Below are 16,745 nucleotides of genomic sequence, written 5' to 3'. Positions count from 1 at the left end.
TTTGCGATGCCGCCGCTCACCGGTCGGCGCGGGACCGGAAGGCAGGACCTAAGGAACGCGATCTGGTCCCTACCGCGTCTCCCCTGCATAAGCCCGCCTGGGTGCCGCAAGGGGAGACAAGAACAAATAGAAGAATTAACTTTGTTCCGGACGGGAACCGCCGGCGTATACAGGTACTTCCCCTATTTCTGCAGAAGAGTGTTCTCCTGCACTCTCAGAGATTCCTTCCCTACTCGGGACAGGAAAAACACTGGGAATGGAGAGGAAGGGGTGGGGTTTTAAACTCTGTGTTTTTCCTGTCCCAATTAGGCAGGTGCAATCTCCGGGTGCTGTCATGGAGACGACTTGGGAAATATATATATTTCTCTATCGGCTCCATTGGGGGACACAGACCATGGGTGTATGCTGCTGTCACTAGGAGGCTTGACACTATGGCAACAAGAAAAGTCAGCTCCTCCTAGCAGGATATACCCGCCCTGAGGTAATCAGTTTTAGCTTAGTGTCTTAAGGAGGTGGATATGGTCTGGAGTTCTCTCCAGGCCAGGTCTTATGTTTTATTATTTTCCTAGATTTAGGGATGTGTTTTTTATTCCGTTTTCTTTCCTGTTTTCAGGTGGAGACTCAGGAACTGTGGCTCACTGTTTCCCCATTGCAATTGAGGGGGCACAGACATTGCGAATATGTGCTGTCAACCCCCTCTCGCCAACGATCAGCGCCTGGGTTGTACCTCATGGGTCCTGGTCCCCCTACATCCCTGCTCGCCTCGCTCACACATGGTAGCCTGGCATGATGCAGGTGACAAAGCTGGCTGAAGACTTCATGAGGTAAGTTCTTCAGACTGAAGGTGAGTATTTTTTTCCCTTTTCTTGCAGGTTCTAGGATTCTTCATCCTCTGGAGACCCCCTACTTAAGCCCACTCCTCTTTATTATTATTTCCCTGACATGTGGGGAACCCTTTCAGGCGGGAGGTAATGGGGATTTTTACTCAGTGGGGGACTGCAGAAAAATCAGTGGTGTAGGACTGGGTTTAAGCCTCCCTTCTCTAGGGATGTTGTAGCCCCGGCGCCTTTTCACAGACGCCGTCACTGCTCGGGCATTTACTTTTGTTTCGGCAGCAGAACACTTCCGACTCCTCCTGCGCTCTCAGTGAGCGCGGCCCCTATCTCCGGCCATATCGCGCCGGAACTCAGCCCTGCTCTCCTGTCGGCAGCTGCGGGCTGCCGGCGGTGTCTTTACTTTATGTGTGGCGAGGACACCACTATAGCCCGGCCATTTTCTTATCTTTGGCCGCGGGCTCTGGTCGGGTTTTAGCCCCGCCCACTCACGGCTGCAGGAATCTCTATTCTATTATGCGGCCAGGCTTTTTCTCTGCCTATCAGCGCTATGTGCGCGCAGAGGAGGTTTTTTTAAAGGCCAATGAGAAGCTTGGCCAGACCAGCCAGGGCCCAGGTCCGGCCCCTCTCTTCTCATTGGCTAAGTGTTCTGTCTCCCTCACTCTCTCCTCAGCTGTTCAGCGCTCCTCACAGCTGCTACTTCACTGGGGACACACTTATACACAGTGGTTTCCCAAATAGCACAGAGTGGAAGGAGAGGAGTGAATGAATGTGGTGCCAATACAAGAACCGCGAGTTCAAGCCCGGGCAGTCCTGTTTAAAAAAAAAAAAACAGGACAAGGTTGTTTGTGTGTGTGTGTGTGTGTGCAGTTCCTTTTGGATATGGCCGAGCCCGGAATTGTCTTTCCTTCTAGCAAATGCCATGGTCTCCTATTATTCTTACAGGGGCTGAAAATCTACATGCCCGATTCTGCGGAATTCACTTCTTCTGCCTGCACCACTGCTCCCCCTACTATCCCCTCCCCGGCTTGTCTACAGCCTTGGAGTGGTCCTCTACGCTGGCCCTCCGGAGGGTCCCGCTCACATTCTCCCTATTCTACCGCTCTTGCAGGCGTAATGAGGGAGTGTTCTCTTACTCCCCTGGGTCTTCTGGTAGGCATGGTCGCTCCCCTCATAGGGCTAGCCGCTACTCCAACTTGTCCAAGGCGTCTCTCCTCCGGAGGACGCTTCCGTGGTCACCGCTCTGGTTCTCCAGACCGCGTACCAGGTCAGTTGACCTCTTCCAAGACCACCTCTCACGTTCGTCACCTGGAGAACTTGGGGGTAAAGTTTCCGATTCGGTCTCTGATTCAGAGGACTGCATGGATATGTCGGACATGGAGCACTCATGGGTTTCAGCCATAAGAGACACCTTCCATCTAGAGGACCCAGGCAATTTGGAGGAGGCTCCTTTCATTGTGTCCAACCTCCAGGGCTACCTCACCTCGTTCCCATTCACCTGGAGAACTTGTGGATGAGGTTTCTGATTTGGCCTCCGACTCGGAGGATCGCACGGAGATGCCTGATGTGGTGTACTCATTGGTTTCGGCCATAAGAGACACCTTCCATCCAAAGGACTCAGGAACTTTGGACATGGCTCCAGAAGTCTCCTTTCTTCGTGCCCGACAGGCACCCAAGACTTTCAGCTCTCACGCTGAATTTTACGCCCTGCTGGTATCCGTCTGAAGGGCAACCTGACAAGAAGTTTCAGGACACAAAGAAGGTTAAAGCGCGGTATCCCTTCGCCAAAAGCCCTTTCAGTATGGTCTCCCAACTCCACCAGGGTAGTCTTCAAGATCCTTCCGGAGGATTTATTTAATCTAGATCTCCGATGCTTCTCAGCTGGAGATTTTCTGTGTTCTGCTTCCATGCGCAGCCGCTGTGCTGCCTTTGCCTCAAGCTACCTCGTAGCCACCATGTGGCTTAAAGCATGGAATTCTGTCACCGCCTTCAGGAAGTGAGGCGACGGGCGGAAAAGAGTTCCTTATTACCTCTGGATAAAGTCCTCCCCCTTCCGGTTCTACGGACCTTTGGTACCACCAAAGGGTCCAGCCAGGCGCCTTCACGGGAAGAGGGCTTCCTCCTTCCGGACCCGTCCCTCCCGGAGGTAGGCTATCCGTTCCGGACGTTTGGCGGCCCCATCAGGCAACCGTAGGCCTTCCTCGGCCTGAAGGGTCACCCCCACCCGCCAACCTTTCTCGGGTGGTTGATCGCCTCTTACTCTTCCAGGATGCCTGGACCACGCACATTCAGGATCCCTGGGTCAGGGATGTGGTAGTCAACAGATACAGGATCGAATTTGCTTCCCTTCCTTGGGATTGCCTTTTTCTTTCCTGGACCCTCCGGTTCTCATCTCTAGCGAAGGCAGTTCGGAGAACGCTCCAGCTCCTTTTTGTCCAGGGAGTCATTGTCCCGGTTCCTTCAGGGGAACGTTTTTTTTTTTTTTTAGTTCATTCCAACCTCTTTGTGGTCCCCAAGAAAGGCGTTTCTGTTCGCCCAATCTTGGTTCTCGAGTGTCTCAGCCAGTATCTTCTGCCTTCCCATCCCGAATAGAGTCTCCGTTCGGTGCTGGCGTCTGTGGTTTTAGGGAAGTTTTCTTTCCTCGATGGACATCAAGGATGCCTGCCTCCATACCTCATTATTTCCCGGTCTTCAGCGATACCCCCGCCTTGCAGTTCCGGATGGTCATTTCTCATTGTGGCTCTCCATTTCGGTCTGGCCACCTCTCCGCGGACCCTTACCAAAGTCCTGGCGCCTGTGATAGCCCTTTTACGGATAACAGTTGTTTCCGTAATTCCTTACTTGGATGACCCCCTAATCAGAGCTCCAGCCAGGGCCCAGAACCTGGAGAGTCTTAGTCTCAACCTTCAGACCTTATCTCACTTCGGTTGGATGGTCAATCGGGACAATTCCAACCACTCTCCTGGGGCTCCAGTTCAACGTGGCCTCTGCCCACTTTCGACTCTGCCGAGCAATTAGCTGACTCTCTTATCTAGAGTCCGATGACTTCGGCACCCTGCTCCAGTTTCCATTCGCTTTTGCATGGATGTCCTGGGTCGGCTGGTGGCGGCCGTGGACGCCGTGCCATTTGCCCAGTTTCATCACCGACCTCTTCAACTGGTGATTTTCTTCCGGTGGGACAGGTCTCCATTGTCTCTCGACCGCAAGATCGTTCTCCCTTGACAGTCTTGTCGGTCCCTTTTATGGTGGCTTCGTTTCCCCCCTGCTCTTTCAGGGGCGCTCCTTCCTGCCCCTCCCTGCCAGTCTGTCGGCCTGGGGAGGTATTTTCAGGGACCGGCCAGTCTGGGCCCTGGTCCCCCTAGAGCCCTTTTCCCCTTTAACATGTTGGGGCCTAGGGCAATTCTTTCCTTACTTGTTACTTCCTTTCCTTTACTTGTTGCTTGAAATTCCCTTCTAGGCGGAACTCAGGTTTCCAGACATCTCTGCTATCTTCATTCCGGCCGTTCCTGGGCTGTGGTCTTCTGGGCCGGTCCTCAATTGTCCAAGGCAAGTGGTCCCCTCATCCGGGGGTGTTTACAGTGATCTGCAACCCCTGGGGCGCTCCTGCCGTGGACCACTGCTTGTCCCGCCACAACCGAAGCGTTCCTCTCTCGTAGTCGGGCTTTGCCCTTCCCTATCTATTTCCTACCCTTCCTCTCCTTTTGGGGCACTGAGGAAACTCACAGTAGGGCGTTTCCGCCTTTTTTGTGACCCAGCCTGGCCCCGGCGGGCGTGGTATGTCATCGTGGTCAGGTTCCTGCACGACTCAAGGCTATGCATTCCCTATTTACCATCTCAGCCTTTGACGGCGGGGCGGTTGAGACAGCGGTTCTAAGGACCCGCGGCTTCTCTTCCCAAGTGGTTCGCACCATGCTGAGGGCTCACAGGCCTTCCTCTGCAAGATTTGCCTCCATACCTGGCAGTCTTTTTTTCGTTGGTGTGAAACTCAGCCCTTGTTTCTCCGGTCATAGTTTTCCCTTCCGACCCTTTTCCCTTTCCAGTCGGGGCTGGCCCAAGGGTTGGCTTTTCAGCTCCCTTAATGGTCAAAGGTTCGGCCCTTTTTCATTCTTTTTTCAACGTCCCCTGGCGTTCAATTATCATGTCCGAACCTGGTTCAGGGAGTGGCACAACTTGCCCTCCTTCTCAGTTCCTCTTCTTTCCCTTGGGACTTACTCTTGGTCTTAGGTGCTCTGCAAGGCGCCCCCTTTTGTACTTCTCAGGGACATTTCTCTTTGCCTCCTTCCCCAGAAGGTGGCGTTCCTTATTGCTCTTACCTCTCTTCGGAGGGCGTCAGAGTTGGCAGCTCTCTCCTGCCGTTCTCCCTTCCTGGTTGTATACCAGGACAAGTTGTTTTCCGTCCAGGTCTGTCCTTTTTACCTGAGATGGTTTTGACTTTTTCATCTCAATGAGGAGACCATCTTACCGTCCTTTTGTCCAGTCCATTCTCATCCCTGGAAGGGTTTTTTCCCCTAACCTGGTTGTGGTGAGGGCTGTTCAGACTTATCTCTCAATCTCTCTTTCCTTTTGGCGGTGTGACTCCCTGGTTTTGTTTCTCCGGAAGGTCGTCGTACAGGACAACCTGCTTCTGCGGCCACCATTTTTTTGGGTGGATCCGGTCTGCTATTTCGGGAGCTTACCGCTGCAAGAGGAAGATCCCAGATGCTACTCTGGGCTGTAAGCCGTTGCAGGTGGCGTTGGTCCAACCGTCCACCTGTCTGATTCCTTACCCACCAAAGGGACGGCTTTGGTACATCCCATGGTCTGTGTCCCCCAATGGAGCCGATAGAGAAAAGGAGATTTTTTTATGCTTGCCATAAAATCTTTCTTGAAGGATCCATTGGGGGACACAGCTCCCACCCTTTTTTCTGGTGTTCCTATTTCAGTTATCTGTCCGAAGGTGTGTTCACTTGCTTTTCTTCTGATTGCTCGGACAGTTTGTGGTTTTCTCTTGACCTGGCGGTCTTCTCCTATTGCTCTGGGACTAAAACTGATTACCTCAGGGCCTAGAGGCGGGTATATCCTGCTGGGAGGAGCCGACTTTTCTTGTTGCCATAGTCTGTGTCCCCCAATGGATCCTTCGAGAAAGAGATTTTACGGCAAGCATAAAAAATCTCCTTATTTTTTTTTTATCAACTGGTGCCAGAAAAGAGAAGTAATTTACAAATCTGTAACTTTCTGGCAACAGTGCATTTGAAAACCGTTTAGTATTATTTTTCAATATTCACACGTTTTGGAACAAAATGCACAACAATGTAGATTTTGTCAAGATTTTGACCAGTGTACAAGCAATCTGAAGTTTAACAATTATACTACATACGTAATATCTGCAGAGCAAGTCTTTTCCATGCAGATTTTTTCATATAAAATCTCATCTAATTTATTGCTTCAATAATAGGCTGTGGAGCTTTTACAGCATATCTGCCCTGTGTAAACAAGGGATAGTTGATGGAAAATTGATGGAAACAACCTAATTATAACAGTGTACCCCTTATAGTCTCGAAATACAAAACAGGCATGCTACTACAAACATCTTATTCTAATGCATCTAAACCATAACACAATTCTCTAGATTGTTTCTATTAATTGTTCTTGGTGCTTTTTTGCCCCATGAGAAATAAACTATATATAATGCTCTCAATGGAAAACACGCCTCTGGCCAACAGGATTATTGCTAAAATAACAGTATGAAGATACATCTTTTTCCTCTTACAGTTACACAAGGGCACTGACTTACTATACACCATAAAAGTAGATTTTTTATGCTTACCGTAAAATCTCCAAGGATCCGTTGGGGACACAGAGACTGTGGGTATATCTTGCTGCCACTAGGAGGCTGCCACTAGGCATACAAAAAGAAAGTGGGCCCCTACTGGCAGGATATACCCTGCCTACTGACCCTGAGCTAATCAGTTTAGTCCCAAAGCAGTAGGAGAGGACCAACAGAGAAAGAAACCAGCAGTTGTCAGACAAAAAGGAACCGAAACAACCCCTCGGACGAAAGACAACCCTGTCCTGATGAAGGACCAAGAAAGGGGAACGACGAGAGAGAGCCGCCAGCTTGGAAGCGGAGCCTCCTGCAAAGAGCCAAGCACCAGGTTGAGATCCTAAGGTGGGGTAGGAGATCTGTACGGCGGAGCCGCATGGAACATGCCCTGCAGAAAGTGCGGACGTGAGAGTTGGAAGGCAACGGAGGTTGAAATAGAATAGAAAGAGCTAAAACTTGACCCTTAAGAGAACTAAGCGCTAGTCGCTGATCCAGACCAGATTGCAAGAAAGCAAGAAGGCGTGGAAAGGAAAGAATAACTGGAGAAAAGGACTGTGCCTCGCACCAGTGGAAATAGGCACGCCAATTGCGATTATAAATCCTAGCAGAAGAAGGCTTACGAGCCTGAAGCATGGTGCGAATCACACTGGTAGAAAACCCCTGAACTCTCAAAACTGCAGTTTCAACCGCCACGCCATCAAATGCAGCGACAGTAAATTGGGGTTGCAGAGAGGACCCTAGTAGAGCAGATCGGGACGAACTGGAAGACACAGAGGTACGTCGGCCAACCACGCTTGTCTGGAGCAACCACAATGGTCGGGAACGCCCTCTGCCTTGAGTTTCCTCAGAATCCTGGGCAGGAAAGGGAGAGGAGGAAAGAAGTAGGGAAGGCTGAAGGACGTACCTGGGATCAAGAGCGCGTCCACTTCCAGAGGGTCAAGGGACTTTGCGACAAAGCAGGGAACCTGTCTGTTGTTTCGAGATGCGAAGAGATCCATGTCTGTGGATCACAGAGATGGAGGGAACTCGAGTCTCGGTCCAAAGCAGAAACCTGGAAACCTCCATCGCTGAGCAACTGCGCATGCCGCTCTGGCGATTGATATACGCCACCGCTGTGGCGTTGTCCCACTGGACCCAAACAGGATGACCCTGTAGGAGCAGCTCCCAATGGAGGAGACAAAGAAAAATGGTACGGAGCTCCAGAAAATTGATGGGGAGGAGAGCCTCATGAGAGGACCAGCAAGCCTCGACCGTCCGGTCCCGAAACACACCTCACCAACCCATGAGACTCACATCAGTCATGACGACCTACCAGTGGAGGGGGAGAAACGACTGACCCTGGAGAAGAAGGCGAGAGAGGAGCCACCACAGAAGAGACCGACAAACGGAGGGGGGCAGACGAATACGACGATCCAGAGTGGACGGCAACTTATCCCACCGGGTCAAGATGGCCAGCTGGAGAGGGCGACACCGGAACTGGGCGAAAGGAACTGCCTCCATGGCTGCCACCATCTGACACAGCACCTCCATGCAGAAGCGAATAGGGACAGGAGAGTGGCGCCATAGAAGATGGACACCCTCCCATAGGGAGCGCCGCTTGTCCAGTGTTAGACGAACCCGGGCAGCCGCTGTGTCGAAACGGAGACCCAGGAAGATAAGGGACTGAGTGCGAGAAAGGTTGGACTTCTCCCGGTTGATCACCCAGCCGAAGGTGGACAGGGTATGCACCGCGAGATGAAGGCTCTCCAAGTTTCGGGACCGGGACGGAGCTTTGATCAAAAGATTGTCCAGGTAAGGGAGGACCAAAATCCACCGAGCCCGAAGGATGGCAATCACTTCCGCAATGACCTTAATGAAAACCCTGGGAGCAGTGGCCAGGCCAAAAGGAAGAGCCGCAAACAGGAAATGGCCCGCACGGACGGCAAACCACCGAACGGAGGGACTCCATGCGGAAATGTCACAGGAGCAAGTGGCGGTTGAGCAGTTTGAGGTCCAGAATGGGGCGGGGAGAGCCCCCTTTCTTGGGAACGACAAAAAGATTAGCGTAGAACCACGAAAAACGCTCCCTGGGAGGAACTGGAACAATCACTCCCTGAGCGAGGAGGGTACACAGAGCGACCTGAAAAGCCGCCGCTAAAGAAGGGAAACGAGGAGGGCAGGATTGGAAGAATCAATCCAAGGGAAAAGAAGCGAACTCTATCCGGTAACCATTGGATACGATGTCCCGAACACAGATGTCCTGACTGCGCTAGCCAAACATCCCGGAAAAGAGACAGATGACCTCCCACCCGAGAAGAGGACACTGGTAGGAGAGTCCCTTCAGGAGGTGGGAGGTTTACGGTTGCCGGACTTGTCCGAGAAACCACCAGAACAGTTGTCTGACTTCCAGGAAGGATGCGCCTTGAAGAAGGGAGCTTTGCGCGATTGCGAGGTCGCCTGCTTGGAAGAACGACCCGAGGCAAAGGACCGAAAGGAAGATGACTTTAGATGGCGGGGCTTGTTTTGCAGCATCAGAGAGCTTTTACCCCCAGTAGCTTCGGATATGATCTTGTCCAGGCGCTTCCCAAAGAGCAGAGTACCGGAGAAGGGCAACTCCGTGAGAGATTTCTTCGAAGCAGCATCCACATCTGACGCGTTCAGCCACTAATCGCCACCAAGTTACCGGAAGCAAAGGCCGTACAGTGGGCGGACTCCAGTGCTGCCAAACAGAGGTAGTCCACACCCTGAGAGAGTTGACGTGCAAGGTCCGCCAAGTCCTCCTGAGGGGCACCTGACAAGAAGCCTTGGTGAAGCTGGGAAGCCCAAAGAGAAACAGCCTAAAACACCCAGGCGGAAGCAAAGGTGGGGAGCAAAGACAAACCTGCTGCTTTAAAGGTAAACTTTGCCAGGTTCTCGATCTTCTTGTCCACCGGATCCTTAAAGTGGTACTCCGCCCCTAGACATCTTATCCCCTATCCAATGGATAGGGATAAGATGTCTGATTGCGGCACATAAGTAGCGGCACCCTGCCATCATCACAGCACAGAGGAAAATCTGTGCGCGATGACAGGGCGATACAGGGGCCAGAGCACCATGATGTCATGCCCCGCCCCCTTAACCCCATAAGGACACAGCCCATTTTGACCTTAATGACACAGCCAATTTTATTTTTGCGTTTTCTTTTTTCCCTTGTCTAAAATGTATGGTAAACCCCAAAAAAGATTTTTTGTGTAAGGAAATGTACACAAAAAACATAATTTAGCAAAATTGTGGCGGGGGGTTAGTTTTCACGCTGTACACTTTATGGTAAAAACTACATGTTTTCTTTATTTCCTGGGTGAATACGATTAAAATGATACCCATGGTTACGTACATTTCTATTATTGCACTGTTTTAAAAAATCTCAAACTTTTTTTTTACAAAATCAGTATGTTTAAAATTGCCCTATTTTGACCACCTCTAACTTTATTATTTTTCTGTATTCAGGGATGTGTGAGGGCTAATTTGTGGTGCCACGATCTGTAGTTTGTTGTAGTACCACGTTTGTTGCGCATATGTGACTTTTTGATCACTTTTTATAAAAAAAATTTTTTTGTACGTTTTACACCATTTGCCGTAGGGGATCATTAACATTATATTTTTATAGTTCTAACATTTACGCACGCGGCGATACCAAATATGTTTAGTATTTATGTTTTTTTTAATGCTTTGTATTAATATGGGGAAAAGGCGTGATTTTAAATTTTATTGGGGAGGGGCTTTTTTACATTTCTATAGTTCCCATAGGGGACTATTTATAGCAATCAGATTGCTAATACTGTTCAGTGCTATGCATAGGGAATAGCACTGATCAGTATTATCGGCAATCTTCTGCTCTGGTCTGCTGGAAGGCAGATCAGTGCAGAAGACCCCAGGAGACGGACGGAGGCAGGTGAAGAGGACCTCCGTCCACCATCTAGGCTAATCTGATCCCAGCGGCCAATTAGATCAGCCATTTTAAGTGCCGCACTGGCGCAGATGCCATAATCTGTATTGATCACGGCATCTGAGGGGTTAACCTCTTAAGGACCCAGGGCATATGGATACGCCCTCACACCCTGGGCCTTAAGGACCCAGGGCGTATCCATACGCCCTGGCGTTTTCCGGTCTCTGCCGCGCGCCGGGCAGAGATCGGAACCGGATGCCTGCTGAAATGCTTCAGCAGGCATCCAGGGCAAACGCAGAGGGGGGCCATGTAGGCCCCCCATGTCGGCGATCGCCACAAATCGCAAGGGAAATCGCCCTTGCGATCTGCGGCGATACCGGGCTGATCAGGTCTCTGGGACCCGACCGCCCGGTAATTTTGCATGATCCCAGCTGTCACAGACAGACAGGACCATGCTAAAGTATAGGAGCGAGGTGGCAAGCCTGCCACCTCCTCCGATCCTCTGCGATTCTTCGGTTACATTCACATGGGCAGGGGCTTACAGTGAGTATCAGGCTGCAAGTTTGCGATGCAGCAAATTTTGCGCGGCAGCTCAATTTCGCAGCAGGAAACTCGCTGTAACCCCCTGCCCATGTGACTGTACCCTAAAAACACTACACTACACTACACTACCACAAAATAAAATAAAAAGTTAAAAAACACTACATATACACATACCCCTACACAGCCCCCCTCCCCAATAAAAATGAAAAACGTCTGGTATGCCACTGTTTCCAAAATGGAGCCTCCAGCTGTTGCAAAACAACTCCCAGTATTGCTGCACAGCCGTTGACTGTCCAAGCATGCTGGGAGTTTTGCAACAGCTGGAGGCACCCTTTTTGGGAATCACTGGCGTAGAATACCCCTATGTCCACCCCTATGCAAATCCCTAATTTAGGCCTCAAATGTGCATGGCGCTCTCACTTTGAAGCCCTGTCGTATTTCAAGGCAACAGTTTAGGGCCACATATGGGGTATCGCCGTACTCGGGAGAAATTGCCTAACAAATTTTGGGGGGCTTTTTCTCCTTTCACCCCTTATGAAAAGGTGAAGTTGGGGTCTACACCAGCATGTTAGTGTAAAAAAATAAATTGTTTACACTAACATGCTGGTGTTGCCCTATACTTTTCATTTTGACAAGAGGTAAAAGGGAAAAAAGCCCCCCAAAATTTGTAATGCAATTTCTCCCGACTACGGAGATACCCCATATGTAGGCGCAAAGTGCTCTGGGGGCGCACAACAAGGCCCAGAAGGGAGAGTGCGCCATGTACATTTGAGGTGATTTGCACAGGGGTGGCTGATTGTTACAGCGGTTTTGACAAACGCAAAAAAAAAAAAAAAAAAACCCTAAAGGGTTAAAAGGCTGACCGAATATCATTTTGAATACTTTGGGGGGTGCAGTTTTTATAATGGGGTCATTTGTGGGGTATTTCTAAGATGAAGACCCTTCAAATCCACTTCAAACCTGAACTGGTCCCTGAAAAATAGTGAGTTTGGAAATTTTGTGAAAAATTGGAAAATTGCTGCTGAACTTTGAAGCCCTCTGGTGTCTTCCAAAAGTAAAAACTTGTCAATTTTATGATGCAAACATAAAGTAGACATATTGTATATGTGAAAAAAATATATATATTTTGAATATCCATTTTCCTTACAAGCAGAGAGCTTCAAAGTTAGAAAAATGCTACATTTTCTAATTTTTCATAAAATTTTGGGATTTTTCACCAAGAAAGGATGCAAGTTACAAAATTTTTTTTACCACTATGTTAAAGTAGAATATGTCACGAAAAAACAATCTCGGAATCAGAATGATAACTAAAAGCATTCCAGAGTTATTAATGTTTAAAGTGACAGTGGTCAGATGTTCCAAAAATGGCCGGGTCCTAAGGTGTAAAATGGCTGGGTCCTTAAGAGGTTAATGGCAGAGATCAGCGCGATCGCCGGGAACGAGGTGAGCACAGCTCCTACGCTTGCGTCACAGCTGCGCCGTAAATGTACGGCGCTGTGCGCAAAGTGACGCTATGCAGCGCCGTACACTTACAGTGCATGTCCTTAAGGGGTTAATGAGAACTGAAAGCCTTGGGGGAACAACAAGAGCGGCGAAAAGAAACTTCCAGATCAGGATCTGAAGTTCTTGGGTCCTCCAGATTAAAAGGTGTCACTGATGGCTGACACCAGGCTGTCCACCATATCAGACACGGCAGAATAATCCTCTTGATCAGAGGTTGAATCCGATAACTCCTCCGCTATTTCCCCAGGAGAACGGGAGCGTGCGGAGGTAGCCTTAGACTGAGGTGTAGTGGACCTAGAATGGCCAGCTATGGTCACTTGCGTCAAGTCAGCCTGAAGCAGCGGGACGAGCAGGGATGTTGGGACCCGGACCAGAGGTGCAACCCCAGGCGCTGGTCGTTGGCAGGAAGGGGTTGCCCTGTGCCCCTTAGCCGCATATGGGGGAACAGGTAGTGCCATGCTCCTGAACCCCCACCTAAAAACAAGAAAAATGGAGTAAAAAACCTAAATACAGGCCCTAGCTAGAAAATAAAAAAAAGACCAGGTCTGGAGAACTCCAGACCTGTGTCTACCTCCTACTTAAGCTCAGACTGATTAGCTCAGGGTCAGTAGGTGGGGTATATCCTGCCAGGAGGGTGCAGACTTTATTTTTGTATGCCTAGTGTCAGCCTCCTACTGGCAGCAAGATATACCCACGGTCTCTATGTCCCCCAATGGAGCCGACCGAGAAATCTCTTTTTAGTGAAGTTCTTTTATATTTTGTTCATAAGAAGAAAGTAAGAAAGACATCGGCCACTCACCAGGTTTCAGCAGAAAGTATCTTCTTTATTGAAGCATACTCACATACACATATTGATCGGAAGAGGTTGGTGGGGGGACAGTGATAGATGACCGAGCTCTGTTTCGCACGACTTGCGTGCTTCCTCCGGCCATAGGAAGCACGCAAGTCGTGCGAAACAGAGCTCGGTCGTCTATCACTGTCCCCCCACCAACCTCTTCAGATCAATGGGGGAGATTTATCAAAACCTGTCCAGAGGAAAAGTTGCTGAGTTGCCCATGGCAACCAATCAGATTGCTTCTTTTGTTTTTCAGAGGCCTTTTCAAAAATGAAAGAAGCAATGTAATTGGTTGCTATGGGCAACTCAGCAACTTTTCCTCTGAACAGGTTTTCATAAATCTCCCTCGATATGTGTATGTGAGTATGCTTCAATAAAGAAGATACTTTCTGCTGAAACCTGGTGAATGGCCGATGTCTTCCTTACTTTCTTCTTAAGAACATTATTGAATCTGACTGCATACATCAGAGCACCACCACCAACACCATTTGCTACATTCAGATCCATTACCAGCACAGGCTCCTAGTTCAGATGCTTCACGCAGTGCCGCGTTACTGCTTTTTTGAGAACTGTATTCTTTTATATTTTCCTTTTGGCATAGCTAAACTGTACACATATTTACATATATTGTTGCATATTTCACTTTTTTTCACAAATCTCTTTTTATTGAAAGTCATAAGAAATCGAGTAAAACAATAACAATGATGTAAGAATTCAGAATCTACACAGTATCATCATCAGATAGAGGCATGCCGATACAGATATAGGCGGGAGCAGCATCGCCAACAAGTTAAACATAACATAACTATCACACAACTAATGAACAATGAAGCCCAAACCTGTCTACATCAGCGAAAAGCCTAGGTGTACAAGTGGCTACTAAGACAGGTGTAGAGATGCAAAAGGGTTTAACCATAGGGAGAGGAACTTGGTTGCATATTTCTTAAAACTACCTACATTGGATACTGGTACACAAAATGTTGTCCATTAAAAAGTGTAACCTTTTGTACCAGCAAATTCCAGTTCATCCAAAGCCACCCCCCCCCCCCCCATCCTCTCCAAAAAAAATAACCTCAAACCAACTCTGAATGATGCAGATTTTTTATTATTTTTTTTAAAGTCTTGGTTCTATGTTTTGCAATCACTTGGCTACCTGACACAATCTTCATAGTTGTTAATACACAGTTATGTGCAGGAGCCCTTTTAGTAAAAGGCAAGGGTTATACTCTGTTTTGGTTTTAATTCATACATACACAGCAACTAAGTAAAGAAACCACAGCTGGTCCGCTATAACATAACACTACCAACAAAATAGAACAAGATCATGTAAAATATAATTAGCTTTTATTAACACATATGCAAAAAAAATACATACAATAATAAAAATAAAAAGAGGATAGATAAAATAAGGCACTACAATAGCAGTCACAGAAGATGGGAGCAGGCAAGTAATGTGGACCTACATGGAGTACAGGGAATAACTGGTGTATCATAGAAAATACAAATGTAAACATGGAAGAGGTCACTGAATATCATTCCAAAATGTCCATAAACATATGGGTAACAAACAGTATGACAGTGACACATCAAAGAATGTCCTGAAAAGGGAAGAGTACAAGAGAAAATACTCTCTGTTCATTGTACTCTTTCCTTTTTAGGACATTCTTTGATGTGTCACTGTCATACTGTTTGTTACCCATATGTTTATGGACATTTTGGAATGATATTCAGTGACCTCTTCCATGTTTACATTTGTATTTTCTATGATACACCAGTTATTCCCTGTACTCAATGTAGGTCCACATTACTTGCCTGCTCCCATCTTCTGTGACTGCTATTGTAGTGCCTTATTTTATCCTCTTTTTATTTTTATTATTGTATGTATTTTTTTGCATATCTGTTTTGGTTTTGCAGCACTAACATTTTAGCGCTTAGTTTTGACTGCCGAGTAAAAGCTGAAGTTCATAAAATTGCATGTAAATTATTGTTTTGCTTAAGCTGCTGATCATTAGTTAAAATGAATCCTAAAGTCACAGGGCAACTTATCCCCCTCGATCTACATAACAAGGAGCTCTCAGAGCTGATGAAACACGCTTCAATAATTTCTATGGGAGTGCTGAAGACACCTAAATACAACACTTGGGCATCTCCAGCGCTGCCATAGAAGTGTGGAGAGGGGATAACTTGATGTTCACTGGACAACTCTATAAGGCTATTTTCAAACTGATTGTACCTTCCAAGGAAAATATATGTCAGCAAACTGACAATATGGGATGCTGACGTCTATGCGCAAGGACAGGCACAGGCCTAATGAAGTTTCACAACCTCAGCATAGTCAACTGACTACATTTGGGAAATGTCCTACCCATACAGTGTTTTGCCTCAGATTTAAAAGTACAGCAATCCATGCTTTTGAATCCAAAACAAAATATACCGTATTTTTCGCCGTATAAGACGCACTTTTTCTTCCCCAAAACTGGGGGGGGGGGGGGGGGGGGGGGAAAGTTGGTGCGTCTTAGATGGCGAACACACCTATCGGGTCGGTCCCTGTGGCCATCAACGGCCAGGACCCGCGACTAATACAGGACATCACTGATCGCGGTGATGCCCTGTATTAAACCTTCAGACGTGGCGATCAAAGCTGACTGCCGCGTCTGAAGCCAAAGTGACACTAACCCGGCTGCTCAGTCGGGCTGTTCGGGACGCCGTGGTGAAATCACGGCGTCCCGTACAGCTTACAGGACACCTGGAAGGAACTTACCTGCCTCCTTGGTGTCTGCTCCGGGCCGGGATCCCCTGCATGGCCGGCGCTCTCCTTCGACGTCATCACGTTGTTGCTCACGCCTTCCCGTCATCCAATAGGAGCGGCGTGCGTAGCGACGTGATGACGGCGTCGGAGCGTGGATCTCGGGGAAGAAGACGTCCGAAGCGTCGGGGACACCCCGGGGACGTGGCGACAGCGATGGAGTGACATCCAGGGCAGCGGTGACGAGCCTTGACAGGTCCGGAGCGGCGGGGACACGTGAGTACTACCCCCTATACCAGTGGTCTTCAACCTGCAGACCTCCAGATGTAGCAAAACTACAACTCCCAGCATGCCCGGAGTTGTAGTTTTGCAACATCTGGAGGTCCGCAGGTTGAAGATCACTGTTGGGTGCAGAATCTTTTTTTTCTAGATTTTGCACCTTTAAAATTGGGTGCGTCTTATATGCCGGTGTGTCCTAAAGGGCAAAAAATACGGTATGTGTGAATGTAAGAAATCTGACTACATTTAGGCCATTAATGGGTCAATGGGATCTATGCCTCTCCGTGCGCATATACGTC

Source organism: Hyla sarda, chromosome 4 (assembly GCF_029499605.1).
Source record: "Hyla sarda isolate aHylSar1 chromosome 4, aHylSar1.hap1, whole genome shotgun sequence".
Lineage (NCBI taxonomy): Eukaryota > Metazoa > Chordata > Amphibia > Anura > Hylidae > Hyla > Hyla sarda.
The sequence above is the reverse complement of the archived record's forward strand: the minus strand, read 5'-3'. Positions refer to the sequence as shown.